General features: G+C 41.9%; 1 protein-coding gene across 12 annotated transcripts in view; it reads right to left on the bottom strand.

The window, feature by feature from the left end:
* Positions 1–22,119, bottom strand: part of CAMK2D (calcium/calmodulin dependent protein kinase II delta) — a 254,424-nt gene that overhangs the window by 172,179 nt on the left and 60,126 nt on the right. The window lies entirely within an intron of this gene.

Genomic DNA, 22,119 nt, shown 5'->3' with positions numbered 1-22,119 from the left:
ATGACCCCAGCTGACTTCCTGCCCTTTGGGCAGGGGGCTGGACTCGATGATCTCCCGAGGTCCCTTCCAGCCCTAATGTCTATGAAATACCAGTAACCTGGGTTTACAGTGAGTAATCTCAGTAACTGGGCAGCTCTAAAAGAGGCTTCATTTTAGCAGCAGATCTAAGGAATAGCCTCCTTTTAGAGTCCTTTGCAAAATTCCAATTATAAAACATGACAAAGGTAACAATCACTACCAAAGTCTGCACAAAAAAGGTCAGAAGCTCCTAGCCAGACAAAATAGGGAAAAAAACCCTTCCTTGCACAACACATTTAACTACACCCATAAAGGAATTAGAAATAACTATATAAAAGATAACACCTAAGTTTACACCCAAGCGCCTACAAATTAGGTGCCATGCCCATAGAGTAGCATCAGAAAGATCATCATAGAGTTTGGCAGCTAGACTTCATATAGCAGGGGGAGTGTTAGGAGCGTCAGATGGATGATACAAAATCCCAAATACTGACTGTGAAGTGGCTTAGATATAGCCAATAGGGAGTTTCTAGCCTACTGGTTGGAGCACTCATCTAAGACGGGGTTGTCTTGGGTTACAGTCCCTGTTCCCAGAACTGTTCATGCACTTTACATTAAATAGCAATATTACATTAAACAGATCCAAGTAGTAGAAGTTTGAAAGCAGGACTCTGCTCCCATGTGAGTGCCCTAATGACTAGGGTCCTCCTTCTGCCCTTGCCTTTTGGCTCCATGAACCCTGTGCTTTTTCTTTTGCGCAGTGACAAACCTTCAACAGGGGTGTGTCCATTGAGCATTTTCCTTGGATATGTGAGGTGTAGACCCTGTGAGGCTGAGGAGGGCACTATTTCCAGCTGTCTGACTTTGAATGCTCCAAGCACTGGATTATTACATAACAGTTAAACAGCTCCTCCACCTTCTCCAGATAAGTTTCAAAACTAAAGCAGTTCCTGTGCATTTTGCAAGGGATCCAGTCCTGCTGTAGTAGCCATATTCCAATCATACCTATCAGACTGGACACCACTGAGGACTTCACTACTACTCTGCCTGGATTCTGATTACCACTAAGAATTAACCTGCTTCATCACTCAGGCTGAGATAGCGTTGGACACATATTGAATAACTGCAGGTATGCCGCAAAATTTCAGGTGAAAAAGGGGGACACCTTGACTAGGAACAGACATTGCATTTATCCCTAGACAAGTTGTACTTATGTTTGTCCCAGAGCAGAAATTTTCTGGGACTGGTATGTACACACATCACCCTTCTGCTTTTCTGCCACAGACGCAATTCTGGGATAACTATTCAGATGCACTTTGCAATGTCCTGAGAGAAACTATTAGTACTTCTTATCCTGTGGACCTTTTTATCCCAGGTTTATCCCAGGATGACAGGCTTGGAATTCCAGATGACTGCACTTTGCTTTGGAATAAAATGTTTATCCCAGGACAAATGCAACATCTGTTTGTAGCCCTAGTAAGTTTAGATGTCTCAAGGGTTAAGTGGCACCTGGGAGACATTCTTTTTTTTCCCCTGGATCATATATTGAATTTAGGGACATAAACTAGGACTTCGGCAAACTTCAGGTTTCAAAGTCTTTTTTTGAATCTGACCCTTAGTCATGAGAAAGTAGTAGTTTATCAAGTTAGTAGTCTACTCCTTGATACATCAGCTGACCAAGACTTTTTGAATATTATCTAGAAAAAGAAAACATTTTCTTTCCCTTCCTGTTTATTATAGAATCACTATAATTCAGGTCATGACCTCCACCTGTTATAAAATAGGGAATGCCATGTGTTCTCATAGGTCTCACTGAATCACTTAGAAAAATATATCTGTCTATGAAATATACTCTAAAGCAGTCATTTCCAGTGAGGGACCAGAATGATACAGCTCAGGCAAGAGATGGGTGGACAACAGGACCCAGCTGCCACCACTTCTCCCAGCTGCTCAGTTGCATGGTGGCACAGGTATTGTCCCCCTCTGCCACAGCCAGTGCTGCCTGACAGTAGCGTGACAAAGGCAGAGCTCCTGTTGCACCAGATCCCTCAGGTATATGACACAGTGTGGTACAGAAAGAGCATCCCACCCTCTAATGCCACCAAAGCAACAGCCCACAGCCCAGATCAAAAGACTCTGGGCCATGCAGATGCCTGCTCTAAAGCAATAGTACAAGTGGAATTAAATTAGACCTCTTCTTTGGGCAACAATCTTGGAGATACAGTAAAGCATGTGCCAAATTTGAATGCTGAGCTTACAATAAACTCTTTCATAACTCACTTCAAGACAAAAAAGCAAATACAGAGAATTATTAAGTGTTGTGGAAAAAAACCCACAGAATGAAATGAAGTAAGACTGTCAGTATTTTAGCAATATTAAAATGTTCTCAACTGAAATGCTTGAGGGGATGAAGACAGCAGCCAGAAACACACTGCACATTCTTCTTTGGGGATTTTTAAATGTAAAGCAGCTGTTTTGAGGAAATGTAATGGTAACAAAATCAGATTAAGACAAACTCCTCAATAACTACATAATATGAAGAAAAGCATTCTGGGTATCGTTACATGTAAATTCTTAGGGCCTGGGGATCTATTGTGCAAGACTGAAATTGCTGCCATAGCTAGGAATGTGGTTTATATGTAATTTAACTGCACCAAATAAGTACACTTTAGAAGATTGTCTTCTTGGCCACAATGCTCTCTGAAAAATGGTTTAATTCTATTTCTAAAATTAGAACCAATAATTTCCATAAGATGAAGTCGTTAATAGAGAGCAACTATAGCACCAAGCCCCTGCTTAAGCCTGTTCATTTGAAAGAGAGGACAATTTATAGCCACTCTGACATGTTGCAGTATAGGCATTTATAGTCTGCATGAGAGTTCAAAAGCAGCACATTTATTCACATAATAGCAAGCAACCCTTTGAGTTTTTCATCAGCATGTTTCATATCACTTAACTGATTACAAAGTCATAGATTCATGTTCTCCATCCACCTACCATTAAAGATGATAAAAGCTGCAGAACATTAGTTCTTAGAACTCATAAATATAACTTTTTTTCAAATTGAGTTCTTTAGCATCCACTAACTGCACCTGGGGAAACATTTGAAATGTAGTCTTTATTTATTCATTCTTCTTTGACTAGTAACTATAGCTTAAGAAGTGAAACATTTTTATAATAAACAAACTACTATAGACATGAAGAGGAACACATTTTCTTCCTCAACTGAACCTGACCCTTTTCATATTTCTGGATTGTAAAAACTTGCCAGGTAGTCATTACTGTTTAAAAAAAAAAAAAAAAAAAAAAAAAAGGTTTTCCCATGTATACTTCAGACCGTAATGGATGCCAGTCAGCCATAATGGGAAACAGCACCAGAGCCAATTCTTCCTACTGAGCCACTGGTCAAAAGCATCAACAGACTAGAAATTAAGGCACACAGTATGCCTCTAATTATTTCTGTGGCCATGAAGTGCATACAAGCTTCTATTCATTCAGTCAGGCTTTTGAATAACCCGGGCAAACGAATATGTAATATTAACTGCTATGCTTTGTGATCACAGAAGAGAATAAAATGAATAAAAGACACCCGCTGAGTTTCATAATTCACCTTAAATGCATTAAGAAAACAAAGTGTGTATTTGTGCTTGGCTGCAGAACTTTCCACCGCTAGGAAGAGGCAGCAAAACACATTTTTGGTTAGCTAGTGCACCCCGGGGCTTTTTCGCCCTCTTTTCATACTTAGTGCTCTTAATGGATGCCAAATTGGAGTACAGCTGGCAAGTCTGTCTACAAAGTAGATATGACAGATAGATGCTGGACAAGTTTTTCCAAACCATGGAATCAAGACACCTCAAACCTGACTACTACTGACCACTTCTTGAGTAAAAGTGTAGCTCTGTCTGCGTTCAATCCTTAGCTGAGACTCCTGGCAAGGGTCCCAGACATATATAAATATTTGCCCATTAAAACTGTGTAGAGACCACAACCACATGTGAGGTGGATCACAGAGCAGGAGTAAACAACCTTGGATTATTATAATATTTACAGTTTCTTGCACAATATCCAAAATTGCACTAGGTAATTAATACTTTCAATTTTATTTTCATATTCAACAGCAAACATATAAATAGTCTGTAACACTGTTCTAGTCTGTAACTGTTCAACAGCTGTTGAGCTCTTCACCTCAGGAGTCAGCACGGTTGGCTTTTTTTTTTTTTTTACTGATTTTTCCTTCCTTTCAAAAACATTTCAGAAACGAAATATAGATTTCATAGAATCATAGAAGGTTAGGGTCAGAAGGAACCTCAGGAGGTCATCTAGTCCAACCCCTGCTCAAAACACTATCCCACCCTGCCAACGCGATCACTCAGGCCAGGGCATTGTCAAGCTGGGCCGTAAAAACCTCCAAAGATGGAGATTCCACCACCTCTCCAGGCAACATGTTCCAGTGCTTAACAGCCCTCATACCGAGAAAGTTTTTTCCTAATATCCAACTTAAACCTCCCTTGCAGCAAGCTGACACCATTGTTCTTTGTCCTGTCACTTGTCACCACTGGGAGCATCCTCCTTGGAACCACCCTTCAGGCAGTTAAAGGCTTCTATAAAATCCCTTCCTCAGTCTTTTCTCTAGAATAAATAAGCCCAGTTCCCTCAACCTCTCCTCAGAAGTCACGTGTCCCAGCCCTTGAACCATTTTCATTGCCCTCTGCTGGACTTTCTCCAATTTGTCTCCATCCTGTTGGGGGGGGGGGACACAAAACTGGATGCAGTACTCCAGATGTGGCCTCACCAGTGTAGAATAGCGCAGAATAATTACTTCCCTTGATCTGCTGGCAACACTCCTACTAATGCAGGCCAGTATGCTGTTATCCTTCTTGGCAAAAAGGCCACACTGCTGACTTCTATCCATCATATTGTCCACTGTAACCCCCTGGTCCTTTTCAGCAGAGCTGCTGTTGAGCCAGTCAGAGTCCCTAGGTTGTAGTGGTATGTGGGATTCTTCTGTCCCAAGTGAAAGACATTACATTTGCCCCTGTTGAACCTCATGAGATTTTTTTTTGGTCCAATCCTCCAATTTGTCGAGGTCACTCTGAATTGTAGCCCTACCCTCCAACGTATCTACTACTCCCCCCACCTTGGTACCATGCACGAACTTCCTGAGGGTACAATCCATCCCATTCTCCAGATAATTAAAGAAGATATTGAACAAAATTGGCCCCAGGCCTGAGTCTTGAGGGACTCCACTCAATACCAGCTGCCAGCTAGATACTGAGCCATTGATTACTACCCATTGAGCCTGACAATCCAGCCAGTTTTCTAGGCAACTTATAGTCCATTCATCCAACCCATATTTCCTTACCTTGCTTGTAAGACTGCTGTGGGAGATGGCATAAAAAATTCTTGGTAAAGTCAAGGTATAGTTCGACCACTATTTTCCCCACATCCACAGAGCGAGCTGTGTCATCATAGGCGGCAATCAGGTTGGTCAGGCATGACTTATCCTGGGTGAATCCATGCTGACTGTTCCTAATCACCTCTCCTTCCTCCTCCAGGTGCTTAGATATTGATTTTTGAGGACCTGCTACATGATGTTTCCGGGGACTAAGGTGAGACTGACTGGTCTGCAGTTTCTTGAGTCCTCCTTCCCTTTCTTAAAGATGGGCACTATATTTGCCCTTTTCCAATCTGGAACCTCTACCCATCACCAAAAGCAAACATAATGCCCAGCGGGTCTGCAATCAGCCAATTCAGATGCACTGCACCTGGCCCCATGGACCCATACACATCCAAGAGTCCCCAACCTGTTCTTTCACCACTGTTGGCTGTTCCCTGCCTCTCCAAGCTATGCTGCTAGGTGCAGTAGTCTGGGAGCTGACCTTGCCTATGCAAACTGAGGTAAAAAAGGCACGGATTACTTCAGCCTTTTCTTCATCATCTGTTAATAGGCTGCCTCCCCATTTAGTAATGGACCCACACTTTCCCTGACCTTCCTTCTGTTGCTAACATAGTTTGTAGAAACCCTTCATGTCCCTTGGTAGCTACAACTCCAATTGCGCTTTGGCCTTCTTGACTTCATCCCTGCATGTCTGAGGATGTTATACTCCCCCCAAGCTGTTCATCCAAGCTTCCACTTCTCGTAAGCTTCCTTTTTGTGTTTAAGCTCACTCAAGAGTTCAATGCTAAGCCAAGCTGGTCATTTGCCACATTTGCTATTCTTCCTGCACATCGGGATGGTTCATTCCTGTGTCCTCAGTAAGGTTTTCTTTAAAATACAGCCCATGAGTGACTGGTGCCTCCTAAATCTGGGGGGGGGGCACCCGCAGAAGCCACCGACCCTGTCAGGGGGGCACCAGCCCTACCGACAGCATCAGTGTCAGCCATCGGGGGAGCATTGGCCCTGTCGGGGGGGGCACATGCACCCCCATGTACCCCCTACCAGTCACCTATGGTACACAGCCAGCTCTCCTGGACTCCTTTTCCCCTCAGACTGGCCTCCCAGGAGATCCTGCCCAGCAGTTCCCTGAAGGAGTCAAAGTCTGCTTTTCTGAAGTTTAGGGTCAATAGTCTACTGCTTTCCTTTCTTCCTTTTGTTAGGATCCTGAACTCAATCATCTCATGGTCACTGCTGTCCAACTTGCTATCCACTTCTACATCCCCCACCAATTCTTCCCTGTTTGCAAACAGTAGGTCAAGAAGAGCTCAGACCCTAGTTGGTCTCTCCAACACTTGCACCATGAAGTTGCCTTCAATGCTCTCCAGAAACTTCCTGGATTGCCTCTGTACTGCTATATTGCTCTCCCAGCAGATGTCAGAGTGATTAAAATCCCCCATGAGAACCAGGGCCTGTGATCTGGAAACTTCTGTTAGCTGTCTGAAGAAAGCCTCATCTACCTTATCCTCCTGGTCTGGTGGTCTATAGCACACACCCACCACAACAACAGTCTTGCTGCTCTCCCCTCTAACCTTAACCCAGAGACTTTCAACAGGCCTATCTCCAGTTTCATACTGGAGCTCTGAGCAATCATACAACTCTTTTACATATAGTGCAACTCCTCCTCCTCTCCCCTGCCTGTCCTTTCTGAACAGCTTGCACCCATCCATGATAGAGCTCCAGTTATGCGAGCTATGCCACCACGTCTCTATTATTCTAATCACACTGTACCTGTGCCCCTTCACCCTTGCACCCAGAGCCCTGTAGTCTCTCTGCTCATGGTGACATCTGCCAGTATCATTGGCAGCCTTCACAAGAGATGGCTTGGGGAAACCTTGTAGCTGTCTATAAGTTTATCAAGGGAGGACAAAAGGGAATTGGTGATGCACTATTTACCAGTGCAGCCCAGGGAGTAACTAGGAATAATGGGTGCAAACTAGTGAAGAGCAGATTTAGGTTAGACATTAGGAAGAAATTTTTTACAGTAAGGGTGGCCATAATCTGGAATGGGTTTCCAAGAGAGGTGGTACTATCACCTAACTTAGAGGTCTTCAAAAGGAGGCTTGATAGTCACCTGGCTGGGGTCATCTGACCTCAGTCCTCTTTCCTGCCAGGGGCAGGGGGGTTGGACACGATGATCCATTGTGGTCCCTTCCAACTCTACAATCTATGAATTGGTACCCTCATGGATGAACAGCATGGGGTAGCAGTTAAAGGCTCAGACAAGTGTCAGTAACCCTTCTGTGACATCTCGGATCCAGGCTCCAGGCAAGCAGCAGACCCCCTAGGACAACAGGTCAGGCCAGGAGATGGATCCCTCTGTCCGTTGCATAAGGGAATCTCCAACCACCACCACCTGTTGCTTCCTCATCGTGGCAGTGGTCTTGGTCCTCCCCATCTTGGGGATTCTTTCAATTATATTGATTTTAACTGTAATAATCAATACAGTTTCTAATGTCAACAATGGTGCATATTAAGTTTGAAAACCTTAACCAAACACAAGAAAAAAAGAATCAAGCAAAGCCCTAATCCTAATATTCTTTCGTCCCCCATTGACTCTGGGTCAAATTCAACATCAGCATATATAGCAATGTTACTTATTTATTTTTATTTATTATAACATTAATGCCATGACTTTGCATGATTTCCAGAGGTTTTTTTTAAAGGCTTAACAAGTCTTACCTTATAAAGCTTAAAATCTAAATTAGACAAACTTGGAACTTGACAGGCAAAAGAAGGAGAGGAAGGATAAGGGTTCAAACAAGTTAATTAAACATACATCATGTAGTTGTTAGAAATATTATTAAAATAGAAATATTATTAGAAATGTATAGTGAATAGAGTGTTGTTAAAACTGCACAGTTTGTATCTCATACCTGATAAGCAGAAACACCACCAAGGACATCTCGCTAATTTACTATCTCTTTGTAACACTAAATCACACATACCTTCAAACTCCTCTGCCTCTACTCTTGTAAACTACAAAGGCTATGATTTAATTGACTGTGTCCTTGGGAAAGGGTGGGGTTTGAACTTTTGGTAACCTGGAGAACTTTCTAAGCATGTGTAATTAGCTAATGCATATATGCCTATCCGCCCCGCATACTTAAGTAGTTAATTATAATGCACATGCGACGGATGACATGACGTCATTTCATATATGTTTGTATGAACCGGAAATGAGTTGTAAGAGTTCCTGCTTCTGCACACGTGCTCAGGAGAGAGAGGATAAAACCCAGCTGAGAGTTTTCCCTGAGGGCAGAGTGTGGTCTTTTGTCTTCACTCTGACCCTATTTGCAAATATACCTTTTGCGTTGCTAATAGTGTGTCTGAGAGTTCTTCGCCTCCCGAGAAACGAACCGCAGCATTTTTGCAACATAGTTACAGAGGGAAAACTATATATGCTCTTATATTTGTCAGCAGAAACTGAGGAAGAACAAGAGGGAAGGAGCAGACAGTCTAAGAGTGGAACTCAAATATGAACAAAAATCAAAAGTAAAAATGGTTAACATAAATCAAGAAGGGTGTCAGTTCAGGTACAGAATGAAAGCATAAGCATGAAGAGAGGGAAAGGAGCAGAATAATAGCAAATGAGTGGAGTGAACAAATGCAGAGAATGAAATAGAGACATAGGACAAGGCAAGGCATATATTATATATACAATATGCAGAGCTTTCAAAATGAGGAAGAGGACTACAAACATGCAAAACCAATGGAGGCAATGAAGGGTCTTTAAGAAATGTGCTATGATTAGAGTGGTATGTGAATTGATGAAGGGGAAGAAGCCATCAGGGAAGCTACATGGAAGATACATTAGTCCAGACAAGACAGAACAAGGTGGAAACATAATTAGGCGAATGGAAAGAAAAACTGAAACGTGGGATTTAGGAATGGCTTTATTTTCAATGTACCCAGATCCTGTACTTGCCATGTCACTGCAATGAACACCCCATTGTCTAAAAAAAGGAAGAAGCAATATGATTTGGGAAAGCCTGGTTGCAAAAAGAAATGTACAGGGAGAAGTGAGAGATAATTCCTACGCTTGAAGCTCAAGCGACAAGGAGAATGATAAAACTGTCAATAATGAGAGAAGAAAGGAATAGGGAAAACGTTTGAGAGAGAAAAATCAGCTCAGCTTGTCCTTTGTGTAGCTTAAGAAACATGTAGATCTCCCATGAGGGGATACTGGAGAGAGAGAAAGAAATGCAGGCCTTGACTGAGGGTTACAAATCAAAAAGAGATACAGAGATGAACTGATGAGAGGAGAAACCAATATGCGCAAAATGATTTGTTTAGAAATGTGTGTGTCTGAGTAGCAAAACTTATCTGGCACTCAGTGATCTTAAATCTTCAATCTGTTGGCCAGATTTATACTAATACCTTTATTTCTACTCTTATAGAGACAGAACCAAGATAATTCAGTGGAGATTCAGACTTGGAGTTAAATAAAACAACTGTAACTTACACTTAGTTGGCATTATCTGGGGACTGTCGCTGTGAGTTCTTTCCACTTACACAAACAGTTGATGCCACTCCTAAAGACACTGTAGCTGTATTAATGTTTAGCTAATATTCTGTCCACCTCTCTTGAAAGCAATTATGTCTGAGGGACCTTGGCCACAAACTGGCTATGCAACTCTTATGACAGCAATTATGCATCGATGGAAGAAAAATAGCTTATCAATATTTCAAACAAATGGTGGATTTCAGTGTTCGGGCTTTATTAAGGCATATGGAAAATGCAGTAATTCAAGTTTCAGCTCACATATCAATTTTTTTTTTTAATGAAAATTTTGGAAGCAGGTCTAGGAAAAGATTTTAGACTGGAAAAAGAAGACTTGGGGGAAATATTGTTAGCAGAGGTCCAAACTCATTTCCTCCTAGAATGAATTTTTAGAGACATATTAATCAATAGTCTGTAATTGCACCAATTATTTTATGCTAAATCAGCACCTCAGTGCTTTGGAAGATTCTGCCTCTGAACCTTTCCAAATGTATACTGTATAGTGTGAAGGAGGGTCAATGTTGTCTGAACTGAGAAATAAAACTCTCTAATTCAGTCAGAAACACTCATCAGAAGGAATACCTATACCATAGCAGGCATGTCTTCACATGCCATTAACAGGCAGCAATAAACTGCAGAGCTTATTGTGCCACAATTTACTGCTCTCAGGAAGCTCCCAGGTGTGCAGTTTACATGTGGGCCAAGACCACAGCACACTGAACTGAACTGCAGCATCCCCAGCTGGCAGGGGGCCTATGGTCAACCTGCCAGTGTAGAAATTTTCTAACAAGATCATAGATAATATTGTAGAAATCATCTACAAAACAAGACTCAGCATTTCACGAACGCAGTTTGATAAGACTCTGGAATGACTAAACCTTAGTCGTCTTAAAGTCTGAAGTAATCAAGGATTAGTTAGCATTTCAAAAACAAGCACGTAGCCAAAAACCAGTTTGAACCAATTAAGGGTCTCTCAAACTGACCTGATATCTTGTTTTCTTTCACAGTGGAAAATTCCCACCTGCGCGCATGTCTTGTCTGTAAACTATAAAATGTAAAGTTTTATTCGGGGCCTCTGAGTTTGCTCAGGGTGCCCAGCACGCTGAATAAATTTTGAGACAGACAGCGACTCTGTGTCTTTGGGAATAGCTCCGCAAGGGGTCACAAACTCCTTAACACCAGCCTCGAGCTGCTCCGACTGGGCATAACATGCTGCGGAGGGGCTGGCTGAGGCATGGGGGTGCTTCAGTGCAGGGCTAGATGGCAGGTAGCCCCTGCACTAAAGCACCCTCATGCCCCAGCCAGGAGGTCAACATCTACACGTGCACCACTGCGGAGTTTATTAGTTTTGTGCACCCTAATACAAGTGCATGTGTAGATGCTTAGACGTTTACTGTGTAGTTAATTAGGCAATTGCACAGTAAACGTCTTGTGTAGATGCACCCAGTGAGTAGTAAATTTAGCTGTTAGCTTAAAGAAACTTGCTTGAAACCCGCTCAGAAAAAAGAAACAAAAAACAGGATGGGCAGCTCAAACGTGGTATGCAAGTTAGCTGCTGCCTACTTTTAACAGAAGCATGAGCAATTTATGAAAAGGACTGGTTAGGTGCAACTAGAGAACTGCACTTACTGAAATATGTATTTTCATTACGTAACAAAATCCTTAAACGGGGAGGGGGCCAGGACACACCCTCCTTAGCCCACCACTTGATATATTTATATGGGATCCTGACAGAACACAGTGCAGATGGTTTACAATACAACAAACCTTAAGTTGATCAGTATTTGAAAAGCCAATGCCATAAATGTCTTATTGTATAGTGCCATATTTTAGGACATTCACTTCAACCATATTATGTCTTAAAAACATTATTGGAAAAGGCATAAATCTGAATAGAAAGCCTACTTTTAAGCTATTAAGACAGACTATATCATCTGAATGTTTTATCACCCTTTGGGATCACAAATTGGGACCCTGCCATCATTTTCATGGAGGCACTGAGAACAAAACCGCAGACAGAAATGTATATAGTGAGGTAAGTGTACTGAATAACTGCATTTAAACACTGAGCAAATTAAAATGAATTACAAGCAGTGTAATAGGTCTGAAGCAATCCCAGCAATCTATAAACCATTTGTATAAAACACTTATTTCCAAACAGTTACTGGCTCAGCTTCAAAGGCCTTAATAGCATTTCTATGTCTGTCTGTAATACACTAACTTGTGAATGTGACATTCTTTCCATTCCAAATCCTATCAACAAACTTCAGTAGCCAAAAAACCAACTTATCGCAAGGGGAAATAGTAAGCAGGAAGGTGAAAAATGGAGGTTATATGGATCCCCTGGCTATTTGTTTGGTAGAGCCACAGTTTCAATTATATCTACAGCTGTCTACACCTCAAACAACTCGTGAATGACACCTATTACAACTTTTGAACAGAACAGGAACCCAACTGGCACTTCCAATAGGACCTAACACTTGGCATTCTGGCTGATGTATCCTCCAAGCCAACACACATTTGGAGAGTAAAAGTCACGGCAGCCTGAGGAGATAAGGAATATGCACATGGTCACTGTCACCGGGGAAGAATTAGGGAGCTGGGTATGGGGAAGAGGGTGAAACATAGAACTGCTGGCTTGGGGGGAGAAGGCAAACAAAATCTTTGAAACGACTTGGAAAGACCACCCACTGAACCATTAGGTTGGAGGGGAAGAGGGGGAATTTACTGACACAGCATAAGTCCCTGGTACAAGGCATGGGAAATCGTGAGGCTCAGAACCTCGGCAGGAGAAAGGGGGTGCGAATTGCAAGAAGTTCCTGAAATAAAGGAGGGATCAGAAAATGGCACACTTGGGAATGTGTATAGAGGAAAGGAGGAATGAAGGAAACCCTACTGCACATAGTATATGCAAGACCACAAAAGCTGCAAGATATGCAACACCTTACTCATAGATAAAATACACAAATCCTCTTGGTGAATGTGTGCTTTTACTTTTTGAAGTACACTCTACTTTTTACCACAAAATGCTTTTCCCTCTCAAAAATATGGGCGTTAAAGATAAGGACTTGTCAACTGCCTGGCTTGGACAAACCATTGCTTTCCATGACCTATAAAGGAGCTGCACCTCTTTCCTGGTAGGTAAGGGATGACGATATGAATGGAACTGAGCTAGGAGCTGCTGAATCACTAGATCACAGTGCAAAGCCCACCTATTTGCTTAGGCTTTTATGGGAGGACAGGAAAGTGGGTGGACTTCATTTACAGTCTGAGGTTGCTTAATTTCTAGGTTTAAGAAAGATGAGAGGTGGCTAGATATCTTCTTTTTTTGTAATTGAATTTTAAGCCTATATTAAAAGCTGTGAGTAGGTAGTGTTTTTGGTGCTGTATAAAAATCAAGATAAAAATACATTTCAAAACAGTGTGAAAATATAGTGAAAGGTGACCTTCCACCAGCATAGTCATACAGACAAAAAAGAACAGCAATAATAAAACTAAGCACATCTAATCTTGAAGCCATGTTACAAACATTAACTAAGTAATCCTTACTGCACCTGAGTGAGGTAAGCAAGCAAGAGTCCCAATTTATCAGATGGAGGAAACAGAGTAAACATCCAAAGCCTCCATGCCTCTGCAGAGCCTTAGTAAATAGATTTTGTGCAGGGTTTGTCCAATGAGGCTCTGGAAGGAATTACTCTCTACAGACTAATGAGCAAGGGGCATCTCTAGTTGTTTCAATAACTCCTGCAACCACTGATTTTCCTTCACACACAAGATACTTGGTGAATTCATCTGTTTAGTTTTAGATCTACAGCAGTACCCCATCTCTCCTGAAAACCAGCTCTACCTGGATGAAGCTTCTACAGAGCACAGATGGATGAAGTGGACGTCTTTTTGGTGATGATCTCTCTCTGTCACCTCATAACCACCCGCAGCCCATACTTGGCGTACAGTGGAATCTAACCTTTCGTACTTCTCCATATCCATAGGATGCTCCACATACAAGAGAAGAGGATACAGTTGGCTTACACAGTGGTTGAGAGCAAGGGAAACGGAGGACAGAGTTCTGTAACTTAGGGGATGCTAACTGCCCCACTACAGAGCTGTGCGCCTCCAAAAACTGCTGTCAATGCTGCCACATAGAGGGGTTTTTGACACAGGCCGAAGAAGGTAAATGAAGTGGCGAATTCAGGACTATCCAACTTGTAATAAGGGTCGCCACCCATCTCTGATGCTATAACCTGGAACTATTATCAACTTTTACTCTGCAGATTGGAAAGGAGGTTTCCTCCTGCTACCGCTTTCACTCGGGCCTCCCAAGTGTACAGTTCAGGTATTTAGGCTTCCCAATTTACACCATATTTATCCATAGTCATTTTCCCAGGGCTATGGAGGAATTCAGTGTCAGAGCCAACATTTCTAATCAGGAGGTCCTGGCTCCAAGCCCTGGGTTCAGAACTACAGGGCCAACACTATTATGCACTATTTTTAGGTCATTGCTTCCATGAACAACACATAATACTTTAAGTAAAATGGCTAACAGCCCATATATTCAAGGCTATGATACTGTCATGTTCCATCCCAAGAGAACTCATATCATTCCCAAATTCCTTCCTCACATGCCAAAATCTTTACCCTGGTCTAGGTTTGCACATGACAAAGCTCCCACTGTGGCATGCCGAAAGGAATGAGAGAAGCTGCCATCCAACAGGTGCTGGACCTCTGTTCCAAGGACACTAAACAAATATCCTCCCCTGAAATCTGCTTGTGGGGGATGGAAGGAGAGAAGTTATCTGTTAGTATGGAATACCATAAAGTCATTCTTGTTGACTTCCACAGAAAGGGGAAGGTTTTGGGGGGGAGAGGGTGGGGTCCATCCTGCTGTCTGGATTCTAATGTTATGTCCTGACACCTCTTCCAAAATTGTTTGCTGGAAATCTTTGTCTCTAGGATCACAGTTTTCTTCTACTCCATGACTACATTTTGCTTTCCCTAATGTGGCTCCAACATAGCTGGAAAATCAACACACACATTAGCTGGGGTATAAATATCACCCACTGTTATTACAATTTAGGAGACAGAGTGTATTTTCTCTCCAAATAATGATGAATCACTTGTGTCAGACAACAAAAAACTGCAGCACACCATAAATGTTAAGAATGATGGTAGCTACATTTGTACATGATTTAACAGCAGTAGGTCATTTTATAATTTCAAATGAGTCATGACCTAATGACTGGTAACAACCAATGACGACATTAGTGAGTCATAATGACATATGAAACAATCCTTGCCCATGAAAAGACATGAGCAAAAAGCCATGGTTTTAAAGCTGCTTCAGGGAATAATTTGGGACTGATTTAGATGTTTCATTTATATTTAGAACTAATGACAACAAGCAGCATCTTTTGCTTAGATGTTTCTGAAACTGGAAATAGGACCAGTCATTTAATCAGGTGGAACCTATATCTTATTTTTGTGGATCAAGCCTGAATTGGGGAAGGTAGGGACCCTCCTGGAAACAAAAGAAGACTGCTAAAATAGAACACACAAACTTAAATAATGAAGCTGTTTTGAGCTGGTGACGTTATGTTTTCTAGCCCCTCCTATCCCATGTTTCTCAATGCATACACTGATAATAAGCTTTAGTAATTGGTGAAAGACATTCACCTGAAGGTGTTTCTGTGGAAGGTCACTGTAGTACTTTAGGAGCTCCATCCTTCAGATTAGATCTCTTAAAATTTATATTTAATATGTACTGAATATATGTACACTTATCGTGCATGAGTTTTGTGTTTGATTCACTGATAACCTAGGAATAGCTTTGAGTCTTTGATATGTAACAAGGGGAAAAAAAGACCTGATTTGTGGATCCAAAAGATTAATTTAGCAATTGAGTTGTTTAAAAAAAAATAGGAAATGGATTAAAAAAAAAACTACCAAAATGCTTTGTCATTCTCTCAGAAAGTCATGTCAGACCAGTACTGTCATTTCATCTTTGCTTGCAACCATGGAAGACACAAACTTAAAGACAAGTATTGCTACCAATATATTTTGCTTCTTGGAACAGGTTTCCAGATGTAACAGCTATATGCTTAAGAAAAAGAAGTCATCTGCCTTTACTCCTCTGGGAAGGAGCAGCAGAGAGAATTTATAGTACTATATCCGTCTGAGACAAATCAGTTCATAGATCCTGCAGTGTTCTCTAAATCAGAGAAGAGTCACACATGCATTTTGTAAAGCAAAAAAAAAGTCTGAATCTCATGTACATTAATGCCACCTTATAGTCTTCTGGAATCACGAAGAGGCTGGAGAGTGGTAGTTAAATATAGTTACATTAAAGTTTGAGGCTCTGTCACATGATTAGAGCAGTAAATAGAAACCTTAGCATAAATGGGAACAAAACCTTGAAAAACCTTTGTGGAAACTACTTTTCTGGCACCAGTCCAAGGAACAAGCCAGCTACTTCTCTGTTTCCAACATTTTCTGTTGTCCCTGTTACTTTAAAATTAAAATGAAGCATGGTAACTATTCTTCCGCCAGGGGCTAGACAATAACCTTTTGTTTGCTTATGCAAACCTATCTGAACTTGGTGATAATTATCTCAGAAAGCACAATGGACTTTACCCTTTTGAGTAGAAAAAAGGTAGAACTCCAGGCATGTGCGATAAGAACAAAAACACAGTGTTGTTGCCTTCAATTCTGACTTTGCAAGAAAATTTGCTGAGATCATCAGCCTCTAATTTTTTTCACAGAGAAAGAGGTATATTAACATGTGCACCGACACAGGTGTTTTTCTTTTTTTAATGGTGTGTAGTACTTAAGTATATAAAATGTTTCTTTTTTATATTTTGATAGTGCCACAAGATTAGCAATCTTAATCATTAATGAAGCAGAAAATTACTAAAATATAATGGCTTAACTTCAGTATTTACTGAATGGCAGATTTTAAATAAAAGAACAGGTATCTATTTCTACATGTTTTTTAAAAATAATTACAGCAGTGATGCTAATCAGCTCCAATCAGCTCCAGCAGGTTCCACACTGAATAATAATTCCAGTATCTTTCTTCCATTAGCTTCCATTTTAAAAAAATTAAGTGTATTATGGCTAACTCATCATATTATATTTTTATACACTGCCAGCTCGCAAAATCTTTAGCACTCTTTAGCAATGTCCTCCTAAAGCATATACGCGTAAAAAAAACAGTTGAACTACATAAAGCTTTAGTATATTCCTAAGAGAGAACACTGTGTAAAGCTTACAGGCTGTGCATAACTATATTCTTTGATATTAAGTTTCTGGGACCACATATTCCCAGCTACATAACAGTAGGGCCTTACTCTGAAAAATAACTTTAACATCATAAGGATCAATATTTCTTGTAGCTCACTGATACCAAATTGCATTTATTCTTTTTACAACTAAAAATATATTTTTCCACTTTGCAGACTGTAAGATCTGAGAATCAACCTAGGTTCTTTTCCCAAGGAATGCAGACATAGGCACCGACTCAGTACTCCAGAGCTCATGCACCCACAAAAAAAATTAGCAGGTGCTCAGCACCTATGGAACCACGCTTGCAGAGGTTAAAAAAGGTGTTTTCCTGAACAAAGCAGTGCAGTTATCAGATAAAACAGCAGTTACTTGAACTTGACTCTGCAGCATCTGTAAAGATCGGGGGCTTCAGTGGAGCTTTTTGGTGCTTTTGGCTAGCCAACAAAGCCTCACTAAAACACACACTCTTTAAAATGCTGCAGACAATCGTTAACACAATCCCCACAACTGCCACTTTCAACTCTCAGATGCAAAGTACCTACAGCATCAAGAATACCCTTGAATATGCCATAGGTAAAAACAAGGGAGAAGAAGGAAGCACAAATAACCTCCTACTGCAACAACAAGCAAGTCTGGTTTAATGCAGGCTCAGAAGAGCACACAAAATGATCCACACTACAAAGGACGGCAACCGCCCCACCTCCCCATGATCTGTACCAGTCAACTGGGGGAAAAACTACTTCTTGACCCCAAATTTAGCTGTCAGTATGACACAATTGGCAACACCTCTAGCCAGGAACCTCTGGGTTTGCCAACTACAAGTAGAAGGAGCCGCCACTCCTTGTCAAAAATACCAAGTCTTAGCTGTGGCCAACATCCCAAGGCCTCAGAGAAAGGTGGAGGAAATCCCCCCCCACCCCAACCTCCCCAAGTTTCCTCATCTAAATTAGTCATATTTGAGAATACTGAGTTTGTTTTACCAGGATTTAGTTTGCCAAGGATATTGTGACCTTCCCTCCCAAGTTTAGGTATTGCCACTACTATTTATGCCCGTTTCAGTTGCAGACCAGCTTACTGAACCCCTTTTATTTAATGCTTGTAAGCTTCAATTATTCCTGAATGTAGCTTCTGCTCTAATTTTTTTTTGCATACATCATCCACATTTCATAGTTTGCAATGGCTTCTAGTTCATTCTTAAATATGTATTAAATTACTGGTTAACGCATCAAATGCTTTATGGCAGGGATGTCAAACTCACCTGCTCCCTGGCTGGATTCAGACCACAGGTCTCTTTGCAGGTTAGATACAGTCAAGGGCACAAGGTGGCTCCAGTGATCCTGTCTTGTGGCAATGCAGCTCCAGGTCTTGCCATATGCTGTATGCCCCATGCTGCAGTTGGCGCTGCTGCCACCAACACATTTTATGCTGGGATACTAGCTCTGATACCAGTATGGTGCACACAGTGGCAAGAGGTCTGACTCCAAGTCCACATAGACATTGGAAGCAGGTCTGGCAGCCGCAGAGAAAGAACGGGCAGTGGTAAAAGGCAAAGCAGTCGGAGGGTGACAGGGGTGTCAGCCCTCACTCGCTCTTCTGCCACCAGTCACTATGTTCACCAGGCCCAAGAGCCCCAGATTCTATGGCAGGTCACTTCCAGTAGCCTGTGGGTAACCAGATATAAAAACTGGGGCGTGGCATGTGGAGATGGGGTAGTACAAGGCTGCCTGCTCCACCACTTTGAGGCACACTGTGGCCCAGCCAGCTGTAGAAGTGCCTTTATAAAGTTTAAAGTACCAAATAAAATATAAAGATGCTGTTCCTCAGTCTGTCCTCATTATTGGCAATACTAAAAAGCCAATTGTTTCCTAGGTTGCCAGAAGATCCTTGAAATCTCGCTGCAGGTATTCAGTTCATGTCTGCCTCCAACCAACTTTATCTGCTCTGTGTCAAAACCCTTTCATAGCTTCTCCAAACATCTGACAGGGGGATCCAGTATCCTTTTCTGAATAGCAGCAGCTCCCTAGGCAAAATCCCTTGCCACAAGTATTAAAACTGACTTGCTCACAGATGTCAGAGTTAGTCATACTGAACGCCATGCCTATTTTTGCACTGTAGTCATCTGAAGGTGTAGTCTCGGCAACAAACCCACCCCATCTTAGCCTATATTACCCAGCAAAAGAGGAAGAATGACTAAGTTCTCACAAGTTATGTTATTGGAATATAGCATGACAAGACATGCAGGAAAGCACTGAGGATGGCAAAAACTGTATTAAATATTTAGACTATGTTCAACTTTAATACATTACACACACACACACACACACACACACACACACACACACAGAGTGGTGAACTTCGCCAGACAGTGCAAGAAGGTGGAAGCTACATTTACTTCTTATAACTCTAGGTATAGACTCCAAAACACTAATATCATTTGCTTTTAGCAGCGCACACAATTTGCTAGTCACTCTCCATTAAAAAACATGCACAATCTAAAAATATTCAGCCACACACAATAGTCCTTACTACCTACCTCAGGAACTTAATCAGGATCAACCAAGTAAATTGATCAAGCAGGCACACCAGAGCCAGTGGCTTCTGAGTTTGAAGCTGGTGACCTGGGGCAATCTGCCTTTTGACCCCTAGCTGACCCAAAACTGCTACATCAGTCTCTACTGTTTTGTGCCAATGGCTGGCAAAGGGACTCCAAGCCGACTAGCCCGATTTATCATGGCCTTGCCTTGCTGTATACAAACATTTTTGCTTTACTGATGACACTGAACCTAAAACAAGTGCAGGTTTGGTATTTTGTAATTCCTGTTTCAACATCAATGCCAAACATGCATTGCCTACTCCATTATCTGACCAACAGCATACTTTTTCATATCAGATGTCTGCATTGTCTCTATTTGTATATTCTGCCCCCAACACCATAACAGATAGCAAAGGTACAGTACACTATTACAAGATGTGGCCAAAATAACAGGAAACAAAAAATAAATTGTATACAGAATCAGATCACTCAACAAATCAGTACATAGCTCAGTGTCACAGGAGACAATTAAAAAATTCCCTTTGTTCTCCTGGCCACCTAAGAGTCTTTTCTTGAGGAAACTGAGACGTCTGAGGAAGGTGAAGTTTTCAAGATAAGGTAGTTGCATATTTATGACAGAACATTAATGTGAATTTCTAAAATGCTACCTCTTTTTCAGGCTGACCTTCTTGCAGAGCGCCACGAAGCCGGTTATATTTGTAGGAACTGATAGCTCAGAATAAAAGGGTGACTGAATTCATGTCCTCTCGAATAAACTCAGCCCTGTGAATCATCTATTGCCTCAGGAAAACTAAATAAAAAAGACCTTACGGACTAAAAGACAAAAATAGAACTTAGAGAGAAATGAAAGTGGCCAAAAAAAGAAAAGTCTGTCATGCATGTGAAAGGTTGACCAATGCATTTCAGTTGCTCCCTACCCCAGATGTAATCTTATAGACTTACATATGATGAAATATATATTCAGTTGTTTAAAACAACATGTACCTCACAGGTACTGCAGCTTTCAGGAAAAGAGCTAAAACTCAGAGTCCATGTGTATTACTCCCCATATACCTCCTCAGCTGCCTTTAACTTAATAGCTGCAGCAGGGTAATATTCTACACACTTAGTATAGTGAAAATCATGTAATGCTGTAAATACCACTATAAACTGGAGGTTATAAGGAGAACCATCAAACAGCACTTCAAAATCTTTTCAACTATCTAGCAGAAAGGAAATTACAATTCCAGTTGAAAATAGCGGGCTAACTAGATTACAATATCCTATTATATCCTGGTAGATATTAAGTACATTTTAAAACTATAGACCAATATGAACATTTTTGGGAAAAAAAGCCATTTTAAATGATTGTTTAACACGGATTAGAAATTACATATTCCAGGTCTTACCATGCTAAGCAACCTTAGCTGGAAAGAAAGCTAAGTGGCGTCAAGGGCCTGCAGCAAGACGGTGGCCCTAGACTTTAGGAGGGCCAACTTCAACAAGCCGAGGAGACTAGTGGGGGAGGCCCTGGGGTCCTTGAGGGCAGAGGAACTCAGTGTCCAGGACTAGTGGTCGTTCCTTAAGGAAATGGTACTCAGGGCCCAAGGGGAGTCCATCCCAACAAGATGCAAGGGAGGCAAGAGTGCCCGAAAGCCCCCCTGGCTCACCAAGGACGTCCGGAATGCCTGCTTGCCAAAAAGGCGGCGTACACCCGGTGGAAGGGGGGTGCTATCTCCGAAGAGGATTATACCTCCTCTTCTCAGGCCTGTAGGGGGGCTGTCAGGAAAGCTAAAGTGGACAAAGAGCTAGGACTAGCATCCAAGATCAAGGATAATAAAAAGTCCCTTTTCAAATACATAGGGAGGATGAAGAAGGCACCAAGTAATGTGGGGCCTCTGCAAAGTACACTGGGCAATCTGGTGGTTGCGCCAGAGGAGAAAGTGGAAGTCTTTAACCAATTCTTCATGTCCGTTTTCTTGTGCAGGGACTGGGACTTCCCTGCTGTGATGCCAGATGGACTTGAGGGGAACGCCTCCAGACCTCAGGTTGGGGAGGACCGGGTTAGAGAGCTTTTGGAGGGGCTGGACATATTCAAGTCAGCAGGTCCAGATGCTCTCCACCCCAGGGTGTTGAGAGAGCTAGCTGGGGCTATTGCAGGGCCCTTGGCACGGCTTTATGAGCGCTTGTGGTGCTTGGGCCAGGTGCTGGATGACTGGAAGATAGCTAACGTGGTCCCCATCTTCAAAAAAGGGAAGAGAGAGGACCCGGGCAACTACAGGTCCATCAGTCTTACCTCTATCCTTGGGAAACTCTTTGAGAAGATCATCAAGGAGCACATCTGTGATGGGC

This window comes from Crocodylus porosus, unplaced genomic scaffold (genome assembly GCF_001723895.1).
Source record: "Crocodylus porosus isolate Cpor-Errol unplaced genomic scaffold, CroPor_comp1, whole genome shotgun sequence".
Taxonomy (NCBI): Eukaryota; Metazoa; Chordata; order Crocodylia; family Crocodylidae; genus Crocodylus; species Crocodylus porosus.
Note: the sequence above shows the minus strand (reverse complement) of the source record. Positions and strands in the feature narration are given on the sequence as shown.